We start from the raw sequence: 19,463 nt of genomic DNA on the forward strand, positions 1-19,463 counted from the left end.
ACTCTCCGTCTCCTGCCATTGATCCTCACAAGGCTGCTGACTCCAAAAATTCTGAGACCCATCCTCTCCGGCCTCCGGAAATGAACTTGTTAGATGGGCTCTGCGATTTATTGCTCACCAGGCCTGAGTGTCTCTGTGAGAACGTGTGTGTGTGTGTGTGTGTGTGTGTGTGTGTGTGAGGGTGTGTGTCTGCTGTGTGAATGTATTGATGACTGCGTGCATGCCTGTTTGTGTGAGCGTGTGAGCGTGCGTATGTGTGTGTGTGTACCATTGCAAGCATGTATTCTTAAACTTCATACCTCCAACATGAACAGAGTGGGGCAGGTATGACTAACTAAGGAGTAGTCTTTATAATATATTGGCTCCAATAGTAAAGCTAGGAAAACATGTAACAAACACAAACATTGGTTTCAAAGCAAAGTCTAAGAGGTACACCATGGTACGATCACTGTAACAAGATTAGGATCCAAACAGTGATACATCAGAGTGTCTGTCATTCTAAATGACACAATATAATAACTGGCAGCCAATGAAAAACAACTGCCCATTCTTATTGGCTACTTTTACATCTAGCTGAAGAATGTCTTATTTGATTGCTTTGGTTTCTGCTTTATGGATTAGAACAAGGGCCATCGGCACCAATGATATAGTGAGGAGTGGGTTAAGGACAAGGGTAAAACACATAGACACACACTGCACACACACACACTCCCTCCACATGTGAGGGGCATCAGACACTGCCTGTCCCCCAGTGCAGCCTTCTCTGGCATATTGATTGGGCTCTTTTTTAAAAGCCCTGTTCTCCCACTGTTATTTACTCCAATAATAAATCTTTACAATGCCGTAAAAGTGTTTTACACAGTTGGGTTATACAATCGCCCTGCCGCAGCAGCTAGAATAGAAAAGGTAGGACAAGCCAAAGTGAGGTTATGGGAGGGCACCTCCTCTCTCCCTGGATGCAGAGCCACTGAGCCAGAGCAATGGTACTAGAAAAGGCCTTGGCACAACTTTAAATGGTGTTTGAGAGAGTGATCTGGCCACTCCATCACCTCACTTCACTGCTCTTTCTTCTGTTTTTGGAGTTATTTGTTGGCTCAGGTCAGATGGATGGTATGTGATGACCTTTGAACATGAGGTCAGCAGTTACTAACCTAAATTCCGGCTTCAACTTCGACTCATCTGCCCTTGGCTCTTTGTGTAATTCCGCCCCAATTTTCGGGCTACCGAAAAAGAAAGCCGGGGCGAAAAAAAGGCAGGTGAGGGAGAGTCCTGGAGAGATTAAGGAGAAGGGAAAACCAGCCACCTCTTCCATCCATTCTAGTGGCATATTCATAGTAATTTTCAATCTCTCCTTGTCCCAGTCAGTAATCCCCACGTCTCAAGCTGACCACCATCATCCCTGTTTCCAAGACCTCTAAGGATACCTAACACAATGACTACCACCCAGTAGCACTCACATCTATAATCATGAAGTGCTTTGAAAGGCTGGTTATGGCACACATCAACTCCATTATGTCAGACATCTTAGACTTACTCCAATTTGCATACCGCCCCAACAGATTCACAGATTCACACTGCCCTCTTCCACCTGGGCAAGAGGAACACCTACAGTATGTGAGAATGCTGTTCATTGTTAATCAGCCACATAGTCCCCTCCAAACTCGTCACCAAGCTTGGGACCCTGGGACTGAACATCTCCCTATGCAATTGGATCCTGGACTTTCTGACGGAATGCCTGCAGGTGATGAGGGTAGGCAACATCACCTCCTCCATGCTGACCCTCAACACATGGGCCCCACAGGGGTGTGTGCTTAGTACTCACTGCTCACTCATGACTGCGTGAACACACACACACACACACACACACACACACAGAGACAGAGACAGAGGTTTAGTGCTGCTTGGCCATTGTCTGTGGTTCACCCGTTCTTTGATGTCAATAATAAGATCCTCGCGGTAGCCTCATTTGTACACATGCTTCCATGCATCCCTGGCCTCCTGGACTCATAGCCAAGCTGAACTTGGTTATCTAGTGCTGTTAGCACTCACATGGGTTACCTTATCTAAAAGGGTAGACTACAAAAAAAAGATCATTTGGAATAAACAATAAATAATTCAGCTGTGGTAAATAAGTAATAGTGCGATATCTATTTCTTTGGTGGTGCTGTTGCCTTTATTTATTAATGGCTTTAATAGACACCCTGTCTTGCCATAGAGTTCAGATTCGACAGTCCAGCGAGAGCCTCTTTAACTGTGCAGTTTACTGAGGTCCAGGAGCTCAGAGAAAGTTCCAGCTTTGTTTCCCTGGAAAGACAGAGAGAGTCTAGACTTTTTTTTGTGGGCGTCTTGTTGGGGGACAGGAGTGACGTGAGCCAGCTGTGGAATCCCCACCACAGCTCCACTTCCCTTCCCAACACATCCTCTACCCAGTTCTCTTGTGACAGCCATGAGATGCTCCAAAAATACCAACCCACCCCCCTCCAAAAAAACGATCCACTCGTCTCTAGAGGGATAGAATGTCGCTCTCCATATCTGGCAACCATGACCACAAATTAAGCGAGGGCTTCCGTGAAATATTCCCTTTGTGTGGCCCAGGTTTTTAAAGGTGTTGAGAGGGATAGAGAAACTACTAGACAAGACCATGTGTGTGTGCCGTAATATCAACACACAGTGGAATGAAACAACAGCCACCTCAAACCCTCACTGACTTGAGAGCTTAACATAGAAGTCTGATTCTGATCCATCCAGCTTTGCCTTTCAATTGTAGGATCAGAATGCTGGGTGAGTTCCAGCTCCCCATTTAATACACCTCTGAGCTGAGCAGATTTCAGGGACACTGCACGTGTTCTAATATGACGTCACTTCGTCCCTGCAGCCCACTAAGTTGACCAATGAACGGTTACAATTATCCAAAAAGGAACTGACCAGTGGAGCCCAAAGAGTGTGGGGTCTTCAGTACAAGTTGAACTTTTGCATTGGAGTTGAAATCTAAAACAGTGGATAAGAGGTTATGCTGATCAGCAATGGGGGCTCTGTTTCAGAAACCTGGTAAACTGCCTAACCAGACACCCAGGCATATAATAGTGGATATGGTGACATCGGAGGGTACTGGTCCCATCGTACTGTCTGCTTAGAAGTGCCAAGTCATGTGACACTGCCTACTAAACTCTAGAGGTGACCTCCCCCCCTCATCCAACAGACACACACACATTACCAGCATCCCATATATTTTTCCCCATTCCTATATTTCTAGGGTACAGAACAGGGGATGGGGAGTAGTGGTTCTGGATTGGGTGGGTGGGCTGAGGGGCTGTTGTTCAAGTGTTGACACACTAATATGTTGACAAATGTACAGCGGCCAGTCAACAACTCGCTAATATATGGCAGCAACCTGTCCGGTGCGGAGGGGAGGCGGAGGGGAGGCAGAGGAGAGGCAGAGGCGGCCGTGTGGAGCGTGGCGGAAAGGTGTCAGCGCTTTAGCAGACAGGTAGACGAGAACACGCTGTCATTCTGAGACATGGCCGGCTGCAGCCAGAGGCAGTAAATTTACCAACGCTGGCATTTCACCTCTGGCTACAGTATGAGCAATATACTGCAATACACTGCAGCACTGCAGGGTGGGGTGTAAATACATCATACACTTTAAACTCACACAAAATTCTGAAATATATACAGTACACACAGTGCATTCAGGAAAATATTCAGACCCCTTCACTTTTTCCACATTTTGATACATTACAACCTTATTCTAAAATTATTATTATTCAATATTTATTTTTTTACACACAATACCCCATAATGACAAAGCGAAAACAGTTTTTTTTTTAGAAATACCTTATTTACTTAAGTGTTCAGACCCGTTGCTATGAGACTCAAAGGTGCTCAGGAGCTCAGGTGCATCTTGTCCACCTAAATTCAATTGATTGGAAATTATTTGGAAAGGCACACACCTGTCTATATAAGGTCCTACAGTTGACGTGCATGTCAGAGTAGAAACCAAGCCATGAGGTAGAATACATTGTCTGTAGAGCTCCGAGACAGTATTGTATCGGGGGAAGTATACCAAAAAGTATACCAAAAAATGTCTGCAGCATTGAAGGTTCCCATGAACACAGTGGCCTCTTCCTAGAGCTGTCCGCCTCGCCAAATTGAGCAATCGGGGGAGAAGGGCCTTGGTCAGGGAGGTGACCTAGAACCCCATGGTCACTCTGACAGAGCTTTAGAGTTCCTCTGTGGAGATGGGAGAACCTTCCAGAAGGACAACAATCTCTGCAGCACTCCACCAATCAGGCCTTTATGGTAGAGTGGCCAGACGGAAGCCACTCCTCAGTAAAAGGCACGAGACAGCCCATTTGGAGTTTGCCAAAAGGCACCTGAAGACTATTAGACCATGAGAAACAAGATTCTCTGGTCTGATGAAAACAAGATTGAACTCTTTGGCCTGAATGCCAATCATCACATCTGGAGGAAACCTGGCACCATCCCTAAGATGAAGCATGGTGGTGGCAGTTTCGTGCTGTGTGGATGTTTTTCAGCGTCAGGGACTGGCAGACCACTCAGGATCGAGGGAAATATGAATGGAGTAAAGTACAGAGAGACCATTGATGAAAACCTGCTCCAGAGTGCTCAGGACCTCAGACTGGAGCGAAGGTTTAGGTTTTGGAGAGACCTGAAAATAACTGTGCAGCGACACTCCCCATCCAACCTATAGAGAAGAATGGGAGGAACTCCCCAAATACAAGCTTGTAGTATCATACCCAAGAAGACTCGAGGCTGTAATTGCTGCCATAGGTGAGTCAGCAAAGTACTGAGTAAAGGGTCTGAATACTTATGTAAATGTTTAATCAATATTAGGCTGTAACATAACAAAATGTGGAAAAAGTCAAGGGGTCTGTATACTTCCCGAAGACACTGTGAATGGGGGACAAAGAAAAACTAAATGTAAAAGAGATGCATATATTGATGGAACTGCAGCTAGTGTTCAAACACTCATGCACATAAACGAAATATACAGAGTATGTTGACACCCCTTCAAATTAGTGGATTCGGCTATTTCAGCCACACCCATTGCTGACAGGTGTATAAAATTGATCACACACCCATGCAATCTCCATAGACAAACATTGGCAGAAGAATGGCCTTACTGAAGAGCTCAATGACTTTCAACATGGCACCGTCATAGGATGCCACCTTTCCAACAAGTCAGCATAACATTTCTGCCCTGCTAGAGCTACCCCCGGTCAACTGTAAGTACTGGTTTTGTGAAGTGGAAACATCTAGGAGCAAAAACAACTCAGCCGTGAAGTGGTAGGCCACACAAGCTCACAGAACGGGAACACCAAATGCTGAAGCATGTAGGACGTTAAAATCGTCTGTCTTTGGTTGCAACACTCACTACCGAGTTCAAAACTGCCTCTGGAAGCAACATCAGCAATATAACTGTTTGTCGGGAGCTTCATGAAATGGGTTTCCATGGCCGAACAGCCGCACACAAACCTAAGATCACCATGCACCATGGAATCTGGAGCAGTGGAAACACAATCTGTGATGAATTATGCTTCTCAATCTGGCAGACAAATCTGGCGAACAAATCTGGTTTTGGCGGATGCCAGGAGAACGCTACATTCCCGAATGCATAGTGCCAACTGTAAAGTTTGATGGAGGAGGAAGAATGGTCTGGGGCTGTTTTTTATAGTTCCGCGCTAGGCCCCTTCGTTCCATGGAAGGAAAATCTTGACGCTACAGCATACAATGACATTTTAGACGATTCTGTGCTTCCAACTTTGTGGCAACAGTTTGCGGAAATCCCTTTCCTGTTTCAACATGACAATGCCCCCGTGCACAAAGCGAGGTCCATACAGAAATTATTTGTTGAGATCGGTGTGGAAGAACCTGAGTGGCCTGCACAGAGCCCTGACCTCAACCCCATCGAACACCTTTGGAATTAATTGGAACGCCGATTGCGAGCCAGGCCTAATCGCACAACATCAGTGCCCAGCCTCACTGATGCTCTTGTGGCTGAATGGAAGCAAGTCCCCGCAGCAATATTACAACATCTAGTGGAAAGCCTTCCCAGAAGAGTGGAGGCTGTTATAGCAGCTAAGGGGGAACCAACTCCATATTAATGCCCTTGATTTTGGAATGAGTTGTTCGACGTGCAGATGTCTACATACTTTTGGTCATGTAGTGTACATCTGCACACATCCCCACCCACATGCACTCATACACACGCACGCTTGCAAACACACGCACAGACACACACACAGACGCACACATGCACATGTACATATCCATGCACACACCCTGCCTAGGCAGCTAGGTGTAGAGGGAGGATAAAGAAACATAGAGGGGGCCTGCCTCCCCCTGGCCTGTGAGGGTGTGTTGTTGTTGTGGAAGATGACTCTCACCTTCCATTTCCCCTGGACCACAGGAGGCCAGGCCTCCACATTGCCACTCACCAATCTGCCTGCATTGCTAACGGTGCTCCTGTGTATTCACCACACAGAGGAGCTCAGAGGTCAAAAGAGGGGAAGGGAAGGGGCTGAGGAGGGAGGGGAGGGACAAGAAGCTACAACATCTGGAAACCATCAAGCCCAAAGAGCCTTAGATCCTGAGATTCCAATCTCCGACCCCTCTCCCTCTCCTTTACTCAACCCCTCCACCATCACCCTTTTCTCCCCATCTGTCTCCCTTCCTCTCTCCTCCTCTTCCTTTCCTCCCCTCGTCCCGGCTGCCCATCATTTCCATGTCTCTCTGGCAGTCTGCCTAATCCAAACAGATTGTCTAACTGCTTCAAAAACATACTCCCCTCTTTCCTCCCTCCTCTCTCCTTCTCTGTCCTGCGTTCATCCCCAGAAACAGACTCTCTTTCATGGAGAGGAGGTGCTGGTGTCAGTCTGGTCCAGGTTAGCAGGTTACAGCAGCGTGGAGATGTTTCAGCAGGAGTGAGCTAGGAGAGGAGGTGCTGGTGTCAGTCTGGTCCAGGTTAGCAGGTTACAGCAGCGTGGAGACGTTTCAGCAGGAGTGAGCTAGGAGAGGAGGTGCTGGTGTCAGTCTGGTCCAGGTTAGCAGGTTACAGCAGCGTGGAGACGTGCTGGTGTCAGCAGGCGTGGAGTGAGCTAGGAGAGGAGGTGCTGGTGTCAGTCTGGTCCAGGTTAGCAGGTTACAGCAGCGTGGAGACGTTTCAGCAGGAGTGAGCTAGGAGAGGAGGTGCTGGTGTCAGTCTGGTCCAGGTTAGCAGGTTACAGCAGCGTGGAGACGTTTCAGCAGGAGTGAGCTAGGAGAGGAGGTGCTGGTGTCAGTCTGGTCCAGGTTAGCAGGTTACAGCAGCGTGGAGACGTTTCAGCAGGAGTGAGCTAGGAGAGGAGGTGCTGGTGTCAGTCTGGTCCAGGTTAGCAGGTTACAGCAGCGTGGAGACGTTTCAGCAGGAGTGAGCTAGGAGAGGAGGTGCTGGTGTCAGTCTGGTCCAGGTTAGCAGGTTACAGCAGCGTGGAGACGTTTCAGCAGGAGTGAGCTAGGAGAGGAGGTGCTGGTGTCAGTCTGGTCCAGGTTAGCAGGTTACAGCAGCGTGGAGATGTTTCAGCAGGAGTGAGCTAGGTAGGCCCAAAACACTTTGGCAGACCTACACTTAACATTAGAGGCCAAACCCTCATCATTAAGGCTTCTGCATGCTTCTAGGCTAGCCAAACTCAGCTAGGCAAACCGAACAAGTGTGCTCGCATACTCCCGTCGCTTGAAAAACGGCAATAGTACTGTTTGTCTGTCTTGAGACGCCATAGCCAGTATACACTAATCTAAGATAACTCAAGAAGAATTTGTCATTCGTTTTGACGTTTCTGCCGAGGAGATCTTAGTTGTGCAGTTCTACATCTAACTAAGATGTATGATGCAGTATTTAGAGTAAAAAAAATGTGCATGAAACAAGTCATCTATCGGTGAATGACAACATACACTTCCTTGAAGAATCCCTACTGTTGACCAATGAACGACAAAGTGGCATAGACTTCAGCTCTTTGGTGCGCACGAACAATGGCAAAAACCCTTGCCAAAAAATGTCACAAAATGTCATAATATATAGACAAACTGTTCCGAACTGTTTCCGAACCTCTCCACCCTTCTCCCCTTATCTCCCTAGCTCTCCTCTTCCCACAACCCCTTCCTCTCCCTACCTCACATGAGAGCTGTGCTGGAATGGCCACAGCTGGACACAGTAGACACGCTGTGTGTGGGGCTTCAGCCCCTTTGTCCCAGTGGCATTGTCCAAGTCTGACACCCCATCCCCAGGGCTAAAGAAGTCGAGGAGCAGGCAAAGCCTGAAGAAGAGCAGAGGGAGTAGGTAGGGGGACCCAGTAGGGGGTTAGGGGGTTGATGGGTATCCCAGTGGAGATTCGGAGCCTGCCAGGCCCCCCGCTGTCCTAGCTCTCTACATCAGAGGCTGCCCCCCCCCAATTGCCTGCAGTACTCCTGCTTATTGTGTTTTGTTTAGAAGGAAGCTCCGTCCCTGTTTACCATAATTGAATTAAGAGGATTAACATGGTCCCAGTGTTGCTCACATCTGTGCTCTCTCTCTCTCTCTCTCTCTCTCTCTCTCTCTCTCTCTCTCTCTCTCTCTCTCTCTCTCTCTCTCTCTCTCTCTCCTTTTCAAGTTAACGTAGGCCTAAACGGTGGTTATATACCATGGTTCTTAGATAAACACAAAAGGGAGATCACAAAATGTCTGACTTGATTTAACTGGATAGTGGTCTTTGACTTCTATCTTCTATCTCTTACTGACATGTTCAACCTCTCTCTGACCCAGTCTGTAATACCTACATGTTTCAAGCAGACCACCATAGCCCCTGTGCCCAAGAAAGCCAAGGTAATCTGTCTAAAATACTATCGCCCTATAGCACTCACATCTGTAGCCATGAAATGCTTTGACAGGCTGGTCAAGGCTCACATCAACATAGACACTCTGGACACATTCCAATTTGCAAACCGCCCCAACAGATCCTCAGATCCCCAATGCCCTCTTCCACTTGGACAAGAGTAACACCTATATGAGAATGCTGTTCATTGACTACAGCTAAGCATTCAACATCATAGTGCCCTCCAAGGTCATCACTATGATCAGGACCATGGGACTGAATACCTCCCTCTGCAAGTGGATCCTGGACTTCCTGACGGGCCACCCCCAGGTGGTGAGGGTAGACAACAACGAATCTGTCATGCTGACCCTCAACATAGGGACCCCTCAGGAGTGCGTGCTTAGTCCCCTCCTGTACTCCCTGTTCACCCACCACTACGTGGCCGCGTATGACTCCAACACCATCACGATGCGACGGTGGTAGGCCTGATCAATGACGACGATGAGACAGCCTATGGGGAGGAGGTCAGTGACCTGGTATTGTGTTGCCAGGACAACTTATCCCTCATAGTCAGCAAGACAAAGAAGCTGAGCGTAGACTACAGGACACGGAGGGCTGAGCACTCCCCCATCCACGGAGCTGTTGTGGAGCGGGTTGAGAGCTTCAAGTTCCTCTGTGTCCACATCTCTAAGTAATTAACATGGTCCACACGCACAACAACGCCTCTTCCTCTTCAGGAGGCTGAAAAGATTTGCCATGGGCCCTCAGATCTTACAAAAGTTCTACAGCTACACCATGGAGATCCTCTTGACTGTCTGCATCACCACTTGGTATGGCAACTGCTTGGCATCCTACTCCTAGGCACTGCAGAGGGTAGGGTATACGGCCCAGTACATCACACCGCCATTCAGGACCTCTATACCAGCCGTGTCAGAGGAAGGCCCTAACAATTGTCAAAGACTCCAGCCACTCAAGTCATAGACAAGTCTGTAACCAACAGGACCCTGAACAGTTTCTACCCCCAAGCCATAAGACTGCTAAAAAGCTTCCTGGAATATCTGCATGACCCTTTTTGCACAAACTTTTTTGACTCATCACATACGCTGCTGCTAATGTTAATTATCTATAATTTTCCCTAGTCACTTTACCCCTACATATATACATATCTACCTCAATTACCTCATACCCCTGCACATTGACTCTGTACTGGTACCCTGTGTATATAGACAAGTTATTGTTACTCATTGTGTATTTATTCCTTGTGTTATTATTTTTCTATTGTTGTTCTCTCTGCATTGTTGGGAAGGGCCCATAAGTAAGCATTTCACAGTTAGTCTACACCTGTTGTTTACGAAGCATGTGACAAATGCAATTTGATTTACACTCTATAAAATACCACAGGGTATTATTATCAATTGTCTGCATCACAATAATTATGAGATGCTATTCCCATGAAAGCTCTAAGGAACCTGAGAGCTTGGCTTTGAGTCCGTTTTCACTGCTGTGCTGATTTTACATGTCCACCAGACACACAGAGACACACAGGCCTTTAGTGAAGCTGCAGTCCCTGTTGGATTGTGGCTGGAGGTCAGGAGAGTTGTGACCTTGAGATCACAGTGTGGATTAATTGTTGACACACTCCCAGTCCAAACATAACCCTCCAGCCCACCCTGAGAGCATACACACACACACACACACACAATTGCAAACACCCCCCTATACCAAGGTCCTGACAGACGCTTTGATTTATGTCTTGCCACCACCAAAAAAAGGGACAAAATCAATTGGCTATTACAGCACTTAGCACAGGCTGTCACCACCTGGGAGTGGGGTGTTGAAAATAAAAGACAGACTCCATATTTCACTCACATACAACTCCATACACTCTGTCCCACAAGGGAGATACACTCCAGACACTCACTCTCCATAGACACACACACACACTTTCATTGTACAGCCAACCTCCACGCTGTCACACACTGACTCGCCAAGAGGCCCATCAGACCACTTGCCAGTGTGTGTAAACTCTGTTAGAAGTACAGGAACACTGTGGGTATAATCACCACGACTCTCTGGACCTTCATCCCCCCGGCGACCAGGGTGACTTTCAGAGGGAATGCCCAGACTCTGTCTCTCTCTTCACAGAACATCCGCTGATTGTTTGCCCAAACAAATACACCCTGTGTCAAGGGCACCAACTGTGCACCAATCCCCTTCCGTGCCCCCTCTGTTTCTCTCTCCAATTGGCTGGATGGTGGCTCTTGGTCACCTCTGCCACACCCCTTCACCCTCTCCAGACCTCCTTCCCATACTCAGAATCATCCCTCTATATTTTGGTCGCTTTATTCCACATGGAAGCTATCCTTGGCATGCAGGGTATTTTTATTAGCAGGCTTTGCAGGGGATATTTTGGTCCTGCTTGGAAAGTGCGGGGTGACGGAGGGGTTTAGAACGTCCCAGGTGGTGGAGTCTGACTACAAGATTTACTGTAGGAGAGATGGGGTGTTAGAGTGGTGGGCCATGTGAAGTGGGTCAAGTTTAGGAGAGATTGACAGATAATTTGTAAGGACAGTTAGCAAGAGAGAGTGAGCCAGAGAGAGGGGAACTGTCCAGGAGAACAGTACAACATCTCATCTTTTCCCCCTTAAAGGGGCGTGCCAAAGAGAGTGCAGTTGTCAGTGTCAAAATGGGCCACATTGCATCACCCCCCATCCCTGTCCCTCCCTCTCCAGCCCAGGAATCATGTCTGACCCAACAACTGGGTGGCTGCCAACTGGCACATGGGCCAGGGTCACTGCCGGCTAGGCCCGGGGGCCGCTGGGTTCCTAGGGGCTATTCTGAGAGCAGGAGCTCATCGCTACGCAAACCCAACACTGGCATCTTGTGACTGGCGTTTAAATATGTCCCTGTGAGCTCACATCCAAACACCACACATGGCTGCCTCACTGGGGAGATGGAGCTACAGCACAGTGCTGGAGGAGGACAGGCTACGTAATGCAACGTGGGTCCCATGGAAATACTGGCATGGACATAACATGGCCCTCTGTGCTCTGAGCTCATTTAGGGTAGAATAATCACCGTCATCATCATCATGACCAGGCAATCATTGTGTAGTATGCATTATGGTAATTGCAATGGCCCTCATCAGTTTTATAATTAGTGCAATGATAATATGCTCTGGTCATCATAGAGTAAGTGCTGCTGATATTGTGTCTAAATTACAAAACACACACATAACATACTTTCAGAGGTGAATACCAGTATGGATGTGGCCACCAGCATGTGGCTCTAACCCACTGACCCACATGGTAATCACTGTGTATTTAGCATTGTCTTTCGTGAGCTGGCCTCTTAACGACACTGTGTAAACTTTAACGGCCTGGGTCTTATAGCTCAGGCATACCGGTAGGATTGTCAAACGTTTGCCTGCCGACAGTACTTAGCACCTCTGAACAGTGTCACAGTCAATCTCTTTTGTGTTCACACAGCAAAGACCTTGAAGGCATCAGCCACTCAGCCTTGTTAAAATACTCCAAACTTGTAGCATTGTTTGGCAATGCATGTCAATCAAATGTATTTATAAAGCCCTTCTTACATTAGCCGATGTCACAAAGTGCTGTACAGAAACCCAGCCTAAAACCCCAAACAGCAAGCAATGCAGGTGTAGAAGCACGGTGGCTAGGAAAAACTCCCTAGAAAGGCCAGAACCTAGGAAGAAACCTAGAGAGGAACCAGGCTCTGAGGGGTGGCAAGTCCTCTTCTGGTTGTGCCGGGTGGAGATTATAACAGAACATGGCCAAGATGTTCAAATGTTCATAGATGACCAGCAGGGTCAAATAATAATAATGACCGTGGTTGTCGAGGGTGCAACAGGTCAGCACCTCAGGAGTAAATGTCAGTTGGCTTTTCAGAGCCGATCATTCAGAATATCTCTACCGCTTCTGCTGTCTCTAGAGAGTTGAAAACAGCAGGTCTGGGACAGGTAGCACGTCCGTTGAACAGGTCAGGGTTCCATAGCCACAGGTAGAACAGTTGAAACTGGAGCAGCAGCACGGCCAGGTGGACTGGGGACAGCAAGGAGTCATCATGCCAGGTAGTCCTGAGGCATGGTCCTAGGGCTCAGCTCCTCAGAGAGAGAGAGAAAGAGATAGAGCGAGAGAGAATTAGAGAGCTTACTTAAATTCACACAGGACACCGGACAGGACAGGAGAAATACTCTAGTTATAACAGACTGACCCTAGCCCCCGACACAAACTACTGCAGCATAAATACTGGAGGCTGAGACAGGAGGGGTCGGCGATACCCCCAGACAGGGCCAAACATGTGTGTTGCTTAGCTTATGTATTGACTTATTACTCATATTTCTTTTTACAAATGTTTTAGTATTTTGTGTAGATTGTTGACAAAAAATATATATATTTTATTCACACCTTGTAACACAACAAAATGTGGAAAACTAGAGGCCTGTGAATACTTTTTGTAGGCACTGTAGATTCCAATGTTAGTAAGCTAGCTATTTAGCTGCGCTAGTGTTGTAATTTTGTTGAAAGCCTTTGTTGACACTAGCCAGATGGCCACAGCAAGATAACTATCTAGCAAGATGATGAAGAAATTATTTAATTCACTCTCCATAATCCCATACTGCCAGTGTCAGCCCATAGCCAAATGTTTAGCTTGCTAGCACATCATCGCCAGCTAGCTAAGGACCGTGCACTAGCTCGGCAGCTAACACAGGCAGCTGTTTCATGGAAACGAGAAACTATTGTCATTTAATTCTAATGTCAATATTAGCTATAGTGGTTAGCTAGTTTTGGGGATGTATTTAGTGTGCATTGCGTCTGTGCACTTAGCTGGCTACCATCCCATAGCCTACATTGCATATCAAATCAAATGTATTTGTCACATACACATGGTTAGCAGATGTTAATGCGAATGTAGCGAAATGCTTGTGCTTCTAGTTCCGACAATGCAGTAATAACCAAAGAGTAATCTAACCTAACAATTCCAAAACTACTACCTTATACACACAAGTGTAAAGGGATAAAGAATATGTACATAAAGATATATGAATGAGTGATGGTACAGAACGGCATATATGAAGTGTGACTGACTGGCTGATCACAGTTAATTAACCATGGATGTACAGATTAAATCCCCTCTTTTCTTCCTTTTTGTTGTCAATCCTTTTTGTGCTCTCTGATTGGCAAAGAGTTTTGGGCAACTGACGAGCACTGCAATTCTACAAGTAGAAGTGGCAGATTCGTCGCTACCAGGTTGGCAAGAAGCAGGTACCGCTTATGTTGTAGCAAGAGAAGGAACGGCCTCCCAACTGTAATAAGTACCTATCGGCTGTCTATCGGCAGAGAGATTCTCTGTTTGTTTCATGCTTTCGACCCTATATCCACTAGGAGAGATGAAGGAGAGTCTGAGGAGCGGAGTAGTGAAAGAGATCCCATACCAATATAAAAGTGCAGAAATGTTGTCATACATTCATGTTATAATATAGGATACACAGCAAGGTTACGTTACAAAATAGTTTTTGCATCCTCACCTACCGTATTAAAGCTACCGTAGAAAAAACATTCTTCATTTGATCATCATGGAAGTCATTATATGAGTCAAAAGCCAATTGCGACTGAACATGATAATTCGCTACCTTGGGGGCTCAGTGCAGTCAAGCAAAAACATGTTTTTAATAAACACTGTTGAGATTTAAAGCTACAACGACAATCTCTACAATTTCAGGTAAAATCTCAATAAAGCATGCCTAAAAAATAAGGAAAATGTCTAAGTTTCAAAAACATTTCTATGTTATTAATATTTTTACTGTAAGAGTGTTGGCTCAACGAGACAATTCTGTTTACACTGTCCTGCTTAGAGGGGTGCAAGTGTCGTGCGCTACGTCCAGAGGTAGCGTTGGAGACGTGACAGTTAGCTGAGTCCCTTATCCCTTCCGCTTCCCGTTCTGTGAGCTTGTGTGGTCTACCACTTCGTGGCTGAGATGTTGTTGCTCCTAGACATTTCCACTTCACAATAACTGCACTTACAGCTGACTGGGGCAGCTCTAGCAGGGCAGACATTTGACAAACTGACTTGTTGGAAAGGTGGCATCCTATGATGGTGCCACTTTGAAAGTCACTAAGCTCTTCGGTAAGGCCATTCTACTGCCAATGTTTGTCTATGGAGATCGCATGGCGGTGTGCCCGATTGTACAAACCTGTGGGCAGCGGCTGTGGCTTAAATAGCCGAATCCACTCATTTAAAGTGTCCACATACTTTTGTATATGTTGTGTATTTTTGTGAAATGTCGAGTAAGTGTAAAGACTGTCTTAATGATTTAATACCAGACCAGCTGCCCTCTGGGACCACAGAGCTTATGGGGAAGAGAAAGAGCTTATAGGATTGAATGGGAGAAAAGGGCAGTGTTGTCCAGTACAGCAGCACCGCACAGCCCATATCACTTCACAGCCAGCTGGGGGGTATTCACTAAGAAACAAACGGAGGCAAACAGGCCGAAACGGGAAGGGACTAACCTGAACTTGTCCAATCAGAAAGGCTTGTTTTATTTGCAAAACATGTAGCTATGGTTTGGTACGGTATGCACTAATGAATAAACCCGTGCTCTGTTTAGTTCTGCCACTTCCTGCCCTGCCAGTCATGAGGATGTGTCAACTAAGCCTGGCACTTCACCTTCAGTCAAACAAGCATCTACAAGTAATGAAGGATATACTGTAGAGGTACAGTAGATGTGAAGACCTGTACCCAGTGCCCACACCCCACCTTCTCTGTCTGATCTCTGTCCCTAAACCTTCTGGGTGTTTCAGTTGAGAGAGTGGTGGGCAGAGAGGCCAGTGTTCCCTCCTCTCCCACCCTCCATGTGATGGAGAGGCCTCTCACTGTTAAATCATCTTTTTCATGAGTCGCTGGCACTCTGGAAAAAAATGTGAAAAGGACTATAAGAGCCTGGCTGTGTTAATGCAGCCACCTATTAAAAATCCAAGGAGGAGCTGAGTAAAGGAGAAACACACACCGTGTCAGATGCACACAGACACATAGTGTCAGACACAAACATACAGTACGCATAACATCAGTCACACAACGCCACATGCAGCATCAGTCGCACACACAAATTTGCACATACAGTTGAAGTCAGAAGTTTACATACACTTAGGTTGGAATCATTAAAACTCATTTTTCAACCACTCCACAAATTTCTTGTTAACAAACTATAGTTTTGGCAAGTCAGTTAGGACATCTACTTTGTGCATGACACAAGTAATTTTTCCAACAATTGTTTACAGACAGATTATTTCACTTATAATTCACTGTATCACAATTCCAGTGGGTCAGAAGTTGACTGTCCCTATAAACAGAAAAATGTCATGACTTTAGAAGCTTCTGATAGGCTAATTGACATAATTTGAGTCAATTGGAGGTGTACCTGTGGATGTATTTCAAGGCCTACCTTCAAACTCAGTGCCTTTGCTTGACATCATGGGAAAATCAAAAGAAATCCACCAAGACCTCAAAAAGATAATTGTAGACCTCCACAAGTCTGGCTCATTCAGCAATTTCTAAACACCTACCACATTCATCTGTACAAACAATAGTACGCAAGTATAAACACCATGGGACCACGCAGCCGTCCTATCGCTCAGGAAGGAGACGCGTTCTGTCTCCTAGAGATGAATGTACTTTGGTGTGAAAAGTGCAAATCAATCCCAGAACAACAGAAGAGAACCTTGTGAAGATGCTGGAGGAAACCGGTACAAAAGTATCTATATCCACAGTAAAACGAGTCCTATATCGACATAACCTGAAAGGCCACTCAGCAAGGAAGAAGCCACTGCTCCAAAACCGCCATAAAAAAGACAGACTACGTTTTGCAACTGCACATGGGGACAAAGATCGTACTTTTTGGAGAAATGTCCTCTGGTCTGATGAAACAGAAAGGGGTCGCAAAAGGGTCTTACAAATTGACAATGACCCCAAGCATACTTCCAAAGTTGTGACAACAAAGTCAAGGTATTGGAGTGGCCATCACAAAGCCCTGACCTCAACCCTATAGAACATTTGTGGGCAGAGCTGAAAAAGTGTGCGTGAGCAAGGAGTCCTACAAATCTGACTCAGTTACACCAGCTCTGTCAAGAGGAATGGGCCAAAATTCACCCAACTTATTGTGGGAAGCTTTTGGAAGGCTACCTGAAACGTTTGACCCAAGTTAAACTATTTAAAGGCAATGCTACTGTCACGCCCTGACCATAGAGAGGCTTTTATTCTCTATTTTCGGGTAGGCCAGGGTGTGACTAGGGTGGGCATTCTAGTTTATTAATTTCTATGTTTGCTGTTTCTATGTTTTGGCCAGGTATGGTTTTCAATCAGGGACAGCTGTCTATCGTTGTGTCTGATTGGGAATCATTCTTAGGCAGCCTTTTTTCCTTTGTATTTTGTGGGTAGTTGACTTTGTTAGTGGCACTATAGCCCTAGTAAGCTTCACAGTCGTTTCTTTGTTTCTTGTTTTGTTGGCGACACTCATATAAATAAAGGAAAGTGTGCGCTCACCACGCTGCTACTTGGTCACCTCCGTCATTTCCACTACGACGTCCGTGACAGCTACCATATACTAATTGAGTGTATGTAAACTTCTGACCCACTGGGAATGTGATGAAAGAAATAAAAGCTGAAACAAATCATTATCTCTACTATTATTCTGACATTTCACATCCTTAACATGAAGTGGTGATCCTAACTGACCTAAGACGGGGAAATCTTTACTAGGATTAAATGTCAGGAATTGTGAAAAACTGAGTTTAAATGTATTTGGCTAAGGTGTATGTAAACTTCCGACTTCAACTGTACATAATGCTTCTATAAATGCATACAGTACGGAGGACAAACACAAGCATTCATTCATAACCTTTGTACACATTCATTTACATTACATTTACATTTAAGTCATTTAGCAGACGCTCTTATCCAGAGTGACTTACAAATTGGTGCATTCACCTTATGACATCCAGTGGAACAGCCACTTTACAATAGTGCATCTAAATCTTTTAGGGGGGGGGGGGTGAGAAGGATTACTTATCCTATCCTAGGTATTCCTTAAAGAGGTGGGGTTTCAGGTTCACACGTACAGTATCACAGCTCACTGACCCAACACATACTGAACATCTAGACAAGCATGTAAACAAAGACCCCAAAACAGAAGCACATACATACAAACACACACGCTCACCCTCTATATTTCATACACGCACTCTCTCTCTTATACAAACACACACTTGTTGTGACACTGCAGCAAAATGCCATGGCCCCCAGATAGTCTGTCTGTGCTCACGTGAGCGTGAGACTAGGGTTGAGGCAGGGCTGTTCTCTCTGGTAATGCAAACAGGACTTTTAAAGGTATGCTGTATTTATGAGCAGGCCTCTGGTCTCAGATCAGGTTCCTACTCCTTGTCTACTGGTCTGCCTGCTGGGGGAAACAACTGTGAGCACACTTCCTCTGTGAATGGTGGACTTTACATAATCCTTGCTGGGCTACCCCTCTACCCAATTAAGTCGAGAACAAATAATATATCAGGGACATGTAGTTTTTCACAACACACTATCCAATCTATTCAAAATCATTTGATTGGCTGGTTTAACTGATTAAATCAGAAATGAGGATTTGGACACCTAATCCAGCCTAATCCATCATAATCCAGTTTTAACCAGGTGTAAAGTGACACAGAGAACATTCTGCTTCCATAAACACCTCCCTACACAGCCTGATACTGAGACTTAGATCGTAGATGTCTACCCAGGGCTATGTTTAAGGACATATAGGGAAAGGTCACAACCCTACAGGCCAGCAGAATCATTAGGTCCTCATAAAGGACCCTCAGCTAGAACTCCACTCAATAGTCCTGTATCCACATCTAGTCAATGCACCTGATTAATTAGTCAAGCAATCAATTGACTGCACTTTCCAGTCGCTGGGATTTTCCTATAGTATTCTGCCCAGGTAGCAGCAATTACTGTGAGAGCACACAACCACACACGCACGCATGCACGCAAACACACACACACACACACACACACACACACACACACACACACACACACACACACACACACACACACACACACACACACACACACACACACACACACACACACACACACACACACACACACACACACACACACACACACACACACACAGAGAGATTGAGAGAGAGAGAGAGAGTGCGAAAAACTCCTTCACTCTCTCTCACACACACAAAATTCTAATAGGATATAAAAACAAAGAATTGAGTGTAAGAGGCATGCACAGAGTGGAGGTGGAGGGAGGAAGAAAAACAGCAGGAATATGTAAGAAAGTTGTCACCTTCAAAGCGGAGAGTGTGTGTGTGCTGGCTGGCTGTCAGTCAGGAGAGGGAGGTGCCATTTCAAGGATCAGTCATCCCTGACAGTGCTGTCATGGAGAAGCTTAATTAGCCACAATTACTTCCTCACTTAATGAAGCATGCGCTCCTTCGTCTCGGCCCGAGTACCACTCTCCCTCCTTCTCCTTTTCTCCCTTTTCTCTCTCCCCTCTGTCTCCACCTCTCTCCATCACCCTCTCTCTTACTT

The sequence above is a fragment of the Oncorhynchus keta genome, chromosome 14 (assembly GCF_023373465.1).
Source record: "Oncorhynchus keta strain PuntledgeMale-10-30-2019 chromosome 14, Oket_V2, whole genome shotgun sequence".
NCBI lineage: Eukaryota > Metazoa > Chordata > Actinopteri > Salmoniformes > Salmonidae > Oncorhynchus > Oncorhynchus keta.